At 51.0% G+C, this 8112-nt stretch overlaps 1 protein-coding gene across 1 annotated transcript in view; it reads right to left on the bottom strand.

Annotated features, from left to right (window-relative positions):
- LOC114485368 (serine protease HTRA1-like) overlaps positions 1-8112 on the bottom strand; it is a 20029-nt gene that overhangs the window by 9333 nt on the left and 2584 nt on the right. The window lies entirely within an intron of this gene.

Here is an 8112-nt window from a genome sequence, read left to right as displayed (position 1 = left end):
GGGAGGCCCGCGTACCACAAAAAAAAAAAAAAAAAAAAAAAAAAAGAAACGCTGGCATTTCAAATATTCCCGTATAGAAATGTTGACATTTCTATACGGGAGCCCGACAGCCAGTGACTGTATATAGTCTGTGGCATGGAGAGTAGGAGAAACACCATCTCATCAAGTGTAACTTTTGTCTTCTCATCTATCAGCCCCTCCACTTTTTTCTGGCGACTTCTAGTTAGCCACTGCTGCTACAACGTTGTTTGGCCAATAAATATTTATGAAAATCACTGGATGTGAAAGTGACTATATGAACAAATAAATCAGATCTTAAAAGATCCATCAGGATCTTAAAATTGGGAGTAGTCCAATATTTGGGCTAACCTTGGGGTTAGCCAGGGCCTGGCATTTCAGTTTGGGTAAGGACTCCGGATGCAGCCTGGTTTTCAGCCGTCTATATGGTGGCAGGCTCAGGGCTCAGATGGATGAAGGGGCAACTTATACCCACCAGGTCTGCAAAGGGAAGGGCTGTGGTCTCACTCTGTTTGGTAGGTTCAGTGCTCAATACACAGCAGCCACTCGGTAACTGCTAAACTGAACCGAAGGCACAGTGACCATTACCCATGACCACTTAGAGCTCATGTGGCTCCATATGCAGGATATAGCATTCTTGTAAAATTTATTCTAAAAAATTCTGAAAGACGTATAACCTCCTCCAGATAAAAATAATTTGAGATGGTCAATGACACAGGGCTTACTACAATAAGTTAATCCATATCTCTTTATGACATAAAATGGTTGCATCAGAAATATTCTAGCCACAGGGCCAACGGTTTCTATGAGCTGCCTGGCAGCCAAAGCAAAAAGGGAAATACCCTGAGTCGTATGTTCTCGTTATCAGATTCTGGTGCCTTATTTAACAAAAGTGACTTGTTGCTTAGCACATTTATTAGAATAATCAGTCCTCAGTTCACCAGAATGTCTTATTTCTGCCTTGCCATAGAAAGTGGTTGGTTTTAGGAAACCAGTTTTGGGAAACTGCCTCCATCCCGCCATGAATAAGAGGTGACCAGCTCATTATGAACCCTTTGCACTTCTAGACTCTCGGGAGATTGACTACATAAGAAATTGGAGCTTTCCAGAGTACGACCAGGAACCCCAAAGAACCAAGGCCAATAAGATACATGGACAATATGCAGAGGAACCAGCTAACCAGAAGCACTGGCTTGTGTTCTGGAGGCCTCTAAAAAACTCACTGGGAAGTAAGTTTGCACTGGGCCGAAGGTCCAGGTCCTCAGGATGGGCAGAAAAGGAAATCTAGGCAACTCTAGGTACCCCACTCTTCCCCTTGGCTGGCTCTGTCTGTCCTCCACGTCTCAGCTTGGATGTTACCTCCTCAGATAAGCTTCTCTGCCTATACTACCTTCAGGGTCTCCCCAGCCCCAGTGCCTTCTCCTGATTCTTCTATCTGTTCCTTCATTGTACCAACCACCATATTTATTCCAGTTTACCTGTTTCCCACACTAGACCGTAAGCTCCATGGCTTTTGCCCATTGCTGTTACATCCTCAGCACCTAACACAGTGTTTGGTCAAATAGATGCTCATTAAATACTTATAGACTCCGTGAATGAATAAGGCATAACTGCAAGCATGAACCAACGAGACCTTAAAAGATCATCAGGATTTACAATCGAATAATAATTTGGAAAACATCTTCAAATTCACAAAACTCCTCTCTACCGATATTACAGACAAATGGTCAAAACTAAGGCCTCTCTCTGCTTAATCCGGCAAGACCGAAGCACCTTCTTCAGCAAAGAAGCACAGTCCCCACAAGAGCAAATGAGATCAGCTTCTCTGCCCTTTCCCCTGTAGTGACCTCGTGCTTCACCTCACTTGGGTCTTAAGAGCATATTTTGGTCCAAGCACACTTGGCTCCTTTAGAACAAGGTGTTAATCATCTCACACTGGGGTTGGCAAACTTTTTCTGTGAAAGGCCAAAGAGTAACTACTTTTGGCTTCACGGGCCATGTGGTCTCCATCCCAACTACTCTACTCTGCTGCCGTCCAGCAAAAGCAGCGGTAGACTCTACGGATACCTAAGCAAATGGGCATGGCTGTGTTTCAATAAAACTTTATTTACAAAGGCAGATGGAGGGCCGGACTGGGACTGCAGGCCACAGCTGGCCAACCCTGGGCCCCAACGCACTGCTACACACTCACTAAACTGGCAATGCATGCCCTGACCCTCCTCAGTGAAGGGGACATTCCCGATGAGGCACCTACAAATTCAGTCCCAACAACTCAACTGCTATGTCAGAACCATAAATAATAGTCTTGGTTGAACACCCTGAAGAGAGTCTGCCAAAGTGAAAAAAAGCATTACCATATTAAGAGAAAAACATAGCCAAAGAATTTCCTTAACAATCAGCTAAGCTCTTGAAATGGGGCCAGAGAACACACAAGGGCTCCAGCTTTGATAGTCTGGGGAACTGAAATATTTTCACATTCCACGAGAAGCTGCAATCAGAACAATGAAAAGCCTCGTCCCCATGAGCCTCTGGACAAAGGCTGGCCCAGAGCAAAACGCCGGCTTCCACGCCAGCGTCTGGATTGACATCACCTAATGCAATACTGATTTGCATCCCCCTAAAAATGGTAAAAATCAATACGGTATCAGTCGTTACATCGAGAGGGTCTGGGGCCTCTTTAACGAATGCAACGCAGGCCTCTCAGTTCAGGGAGAGAAAGAGGAGAGACCACAAAACGACGAGGACGGAGGGAGTGGGGAAAAGAATGCAAATGGAAAAACACAGAAACAAAATACGAGGGTAACTATGGTAGGGCAAGCAGCATTCCAGCTCTCGGTTACTTTACAAGGATGAGTGACAGACTCCAGAAGATGGGGAGCCAGTCCAGCACAGGCTCTGTTATCCGATTCCCTTTTGGACGAGCTCAGGCGGCTGAGTCAGCGCCTTCTGACAATCAGGTTGTCCGAGGGGAACTGGCTGAAGGCTGGGCACAGGGTGGGGGAGTGGAGGAGCACGAGTCAGACCTGGCACCCGCCACTCCCCTCCCCCACCATTGTCCCCAGGCCGCCTGGACCTTCCTCACTCAGAGAAGTCGGGGCAGATCCACTGCAAGCAGGCCACGTTCCAGGAGACAGCCCTGGAGAGACCAGAGCCCGCTCAGCAGGAAAAGGACCCTCTGCCCACAAAGCAGCCCCCGTGCCCAGGGGTGTCGCTCTTCAGCCACTTCAAACAGGGCCATAGGTGGCATCTGGCCCAAAGGTGGCCAAGAGCGGATGCAGGTCTGGGAGTGAGGGAAGAAAACCACTTCACAAGCCTCGACAAGCCTGCTTCCAAATATTCCCCTGGGTGTTGGCGTCGGGGGGGGGGGGGGGGGGGGTGGAAAGCGCCCACATGAAACCTCACCACCTCACCAGGGCTCTGAGTTACCAAAGACTGCAGAGCTACGGGGGCCCCAGCAAAGCAACACGCCGTCCAAACCCCAGGCAGCTGTTGGATCAGATGAGAACTGGCCTCGGCGTCTGGGGGCTGCTGCTCTGCTATCAGCCTGCTGTGCGGTCACCTCCTCGCCGGAAAGGGGGCAGAGGATCACTGCGGGAGCCCCGGTGCCCTCCCGCTCCCCGAGCCCTCGGGGCAGCCGGCCTTGCCTGCTGCTGAGCGGAGGGAGGGCTCGCAATTCACACCCAGGACACTGCTGTTGAGCCTCTCCCTCCTCACAAGTGACTAAGCCAGGTGTGCCCCTCACACTCTGGCAGCAGAGAGAAACTGAAATCCACAAGTAAATAAGACAATTGTGAGTTACGATGAGGGGGCGAGAAGGGAAAAATGAACCATGAAATGTGATCACCTCGGGGGTTATGCATCCCCAGAGAGATGAGGGGAGGTTGGGGACGAGGGGGGGGGGGCGCGTTCCCCGGGGTAGGGTGTCAGGGAGGGGCCGTCTGGGGCAGAGGCAGAATTCAACCCAAGGCCTGAAGGACAAGGAAGGTCACCTATGGAGGAGCTGGACGGGGACACCCCAGGGAGGGAAGGCCAAGGCCCCAGGAGAACAGCCCTGCATGGGGGGCGTCAGGCTGGGTGGCCCTCCAAGGCCCTGTAAGCAGTTACGATCTCTCTGTAAGAACCGAGAGCGGAGGGTGTCAGGGAGGGGCCGTCTGGGGCAGAGGCAGAATTCAACCCAAGGCCTGAAGGACAAGGAAGGTCACCTATGGAGGAGCTGGACGGGGACACCCCAGGGAGGGAAGGCCAAGGCCCCAGGAGAACAGCCCTGCATGGGGGGCGGGCGCCCGTCAGGCTGGGTGGCCATCCAAGGCCCTGTAAGCAGTTACGATCTCTCTGTAAGAACCGAGAGCGTGTGAAGGGGTTTACACAGGGCAGACAGGACCCGATCTGAAAGTTGCAATCATCAAGGCGGGAGGACAGATGATCTTCTCCTGCCTGTTTCCTAATCAACACAGCAGAAAAGCAGCTGGGACAAAAGTAACGTTCCTCTCTCACCTTCTTCAGTACATCCCCAGTATTTCTGTCCTGCACTCTGGCCTAAAGAAACCACATATTTTCCCCCTCTCTCTCTGAACTACTCAGCAAAAAAACCGCAGAGACAAAATGCTGCCTTTGTTGAAATTTTTAAAATGTTCTGCAGACACGGCCAGTGTCACGTTCAACACATTTGGAAACCGTTTTTATGTAAGGCTGAACTAGTCTGCCCTCAAAGCTGCTTTCTATTAAACTGTTTGCATGCACACTGTCCTTCCTTCCTGCAGCTGGCATTCCCTCCCCTGATGAACGCTGGCCCCCGTCATGGTCCCCTGAGGAAAGGGGAGTTGCAAATCCTAGGACAGAAGCACAGAAAGAGATGCCCGGGCCAGCTGTGGTTGGAGGGGATAGGCCTGCAGGGGGACATGCTCCTTCTCCAGCTTGGTGGGAGCAGCAGACCAGGGAAAGACAGCTGCTCTGCTCAGTGAGCTTTCTTCCAAAGGTTCTCCCCGGCTCAGAACTCAGCGGGGAAAGTGAGTGCACCCGTGTCTGCTCAGCAGTGAGAAGCAAAAATTCCTTTGGTCGCAGGCCAGAGACGTCTCTGGCAACTTCAAGCCGAGGCAGGTGTACGGAAGATGTGAGGTGGGGCTTGCAAAATGGAAGGGAAAGTAGGCAGATCAGGCTCAGAAAGGGCAGGGACTCAGAGGGCAGCGGGGTCCCGGCAGCAGAGGCTACACCAGCTTCCCCCATATTGTTTTTCTGTGGGTGGCATCCAGCCGCTGCTCCAAGCCGAGGATCTGCTCAGTCTGATGGGTCCTGTGTCCACCTGGCCCCCGAGGGTGGGGTGCCATGACTGGTGGCCCCTTCAAGACTTTCCAGTGGGGGAGAAATGGACCCCAAAGGAGATGCTGGCCTCTGCTCCCAGAAGAAGGGGGAACGGGGTGGGTGAGAAGTGGGCAGTGACAACAGATGTCCACGGTAATTTCCATTCATTAAAAGTGGCAAGAATTGCACGCTCAGGAAGGAGGATGGCTGTTTAAGTGATGGAGAGCCCTTCAAGTGAAATCCTGGTGCTGGGGGGAGGAAATGGGCCCAGAGTATAAGGCACCAACTTAGCCACCGGGCCCGTGTATGCGGGGGGCGGTCACACCAGTTCCACTGGGTTATTAGCAAATGGCCCCGTGGAGGCTGGGCCCTGACTTCACACGGCAAGCGCCATTCGGAATGACTTCGACCCTCAAGTCCAATTTTTGTTGGTTCTCTTCTGCCTCCTCTGAGACTTCCTGCCCTGTTTCTTGCTGCTGAGGTGACACAGCGCGAGGCAAGCTCACCTCAAGCCCCAGCGCTGCCGGCACATTTATCACGTGCTCTCGGGCACGTCTGTATTCACCCAGGTGAGAGGCTCCTTCCAAACTCAGTCTCATTTCAAGCCAGTCCCCGGCGCCCTCTCCTAAATAATCAATCATCAAACTAAGGGAACAAAATGCAAAGAGCTGGAAGAGATGTTTTTACTCTCTCCACTTCCAACTACTATCAGCAAAAAAAAAGTAGCTTAGTCAGTGGAAACCCGTCTCTTGTGTGGGCGTCTGCAATTTAATATCCTCTCATTTCCGATTCCATTTTGAAAGGCCACGTTAGTTCGACTCTGAATTTGCAAGCTCCTTTTTCTTGGGCTAGAAACGCATCTCAAATAGCGTGCTGCTGGCAGGAAGGCTAGCCTCCTGGGAACGGCAGGAGCCAGGTCAGAAACACCTTACAAAGCTGATCTGTCGAGATGGGAGACGGTTCACAGCCAGCTGGGACATGCCAGGTATGGCAGGAGAATACACTCCCCACCTTGGCTCAAAAGCTGAAAAGAATATCCCCGGGCCAGAGCAGTTGCATGGGCTGCACCCACCCATGCCAAACGTGAAATTAGCCCACGGGGGCAGCTCACGCAGCGTCCAGACCAGCGCCCCGCCTGCAGACAGCCCGCCAGGTTGGCTGCTTCCCCAGGGCTCGGTGGAGCTGAGGAGTCCCGCGTGTGGCCACAGGCTATGCTATTCTGGTCGCCTCCTTCCGGTGAGACTACCACATCCTGGACACCTTTCACTCAGCGTGAACCTAAGCCGGGGTGCGCCAGCCTCCCAGTGGGCTATTTAAAGTTGAGTCAGCCCATCACACCAAAAGGCCAGGCTGCGTCCCTCCCATAATATGGTCACGGGCTTGGGCACTTGGGGAGCCTGGCCAGCTTCGGAGGCTATAACTTCACCACAGCATTAGATGTGTGGCCTCAGGCAGGTGACTTAAGCTCTCTGAATCCCTGTTTCTTCCTCTATAAAATGGCAATAAGACAGCTATCGTGCAGATTAAGTGAAAGTTACAAATGAAAGCAGAGCCTGGTCCAGCTTTGGAGCTTATCAAGTAGAAGTTATTATGATTATACTGTGACTGAGAAACACATTTTGAAAGATTAGTTGTTACAGAAATTCCACGGTAACCTAACAGAAATGATATGCAACTGAGACCTCGCTAAAGGCCAGCTACCTAGTTACCTACACCAGGCACAGAGCCTGTTTCTGTCCCAATCAACAACACAAACATAAACAGCCCGTGCTGTACCACCTGGGTCTGACTTCACAGCTCGGATCAAGTAAAATGTACAGAGAGCCGGAGAAGAAGATCCCTCCTGGCTCTAGGTCTATGATCTTCTCCTGGGCCAGAAACAAGATTCCAGCCTAGCCTGATGCCTCTTTCCAGATGAAGTCTGGAAAATGACAAGGGCGTGGAGAAACCAGGAAACACCATCTCTCTAGCCACCTGCCACATAGCAAAACAAACCTCCATGACTAACGTACCAAAGACTGGGAATTGTTGATGGTATAAAGGTATGAAGACTCTGCTAAACAAATCAACAGAACAAAAATGCCTACATGGAGAATATTTCAAAAGAAAGCAAACCTTTTCCCAAACTGAGCTCTTCGTGTCTCAGTTTAAAAAAAAAAAGAAAAACTACACTCAGAAAATTGTAGTTTAGAGTACACACCCTTTTGTAGGAGAGTCATATGCACGTTAGCATATTAAAAGCTCTGAGAAGTGCTATGAGGACGAGATCCATTAGCTTTGTTTTAATTCACGGTTTCCAAAACTTTTTTTGTGTGGAGTATTGTTTTAAAACACACCTAGTAACTCTGCCAAAACCCAATCTGGGAGACCTGGTTTGTTTTCAGAGTGGCTGTTCACATGCTAATGATGGCTAACTTCAAAACCCAGTGAATTCTCTATACGTGAGGAGTGCACAAAATGAACAGAAATCTGTAGCCACAGTTGCCTCGGGGGTAAGAATGGAAGGGAAACTCAATTTTCACTGCTTACCTACTAATTTCTTTATAAACCTATTGCTTTCTTTTATAAAAATTGACAACACTACTGTTAAAACTCTCACCTGATAGCCTGCTTATTAAAGAAGCTTCCACGGGCTTCCCTGGTGGCGCAGTGGTGGCGCGTCCGCCTGCCGATGCAGGGGAGCCGGGTTCGCGCCCCGGTCCGGGAGGATCCCGCGTGCCGCGGAGCGGCTGGGCCCGTGAGCCATGGCCGCTGGGCCTGCGCGTCCGGAGCCTGTGCTCCGCAACGGGAGAGGCC

This window comes from Physeter macrocephalus, unplaced genomic scaffold (genome assembly GCF_002837175.3).
Source record: "Physeter macrocephalus isolate SW-GA unplaced genomic scaffold, ASM283717v5 random_1139, whole genome shotgun sequence".
NCBI lineage: Eukaryota > Metazoa > Chordata > Mammalia > Artiodactyla > Physeteridae > Physeter > Physeter macrocephalus.
This window is presented reverse-complemented; position numbering and strand designations above follow the sequence as displayed.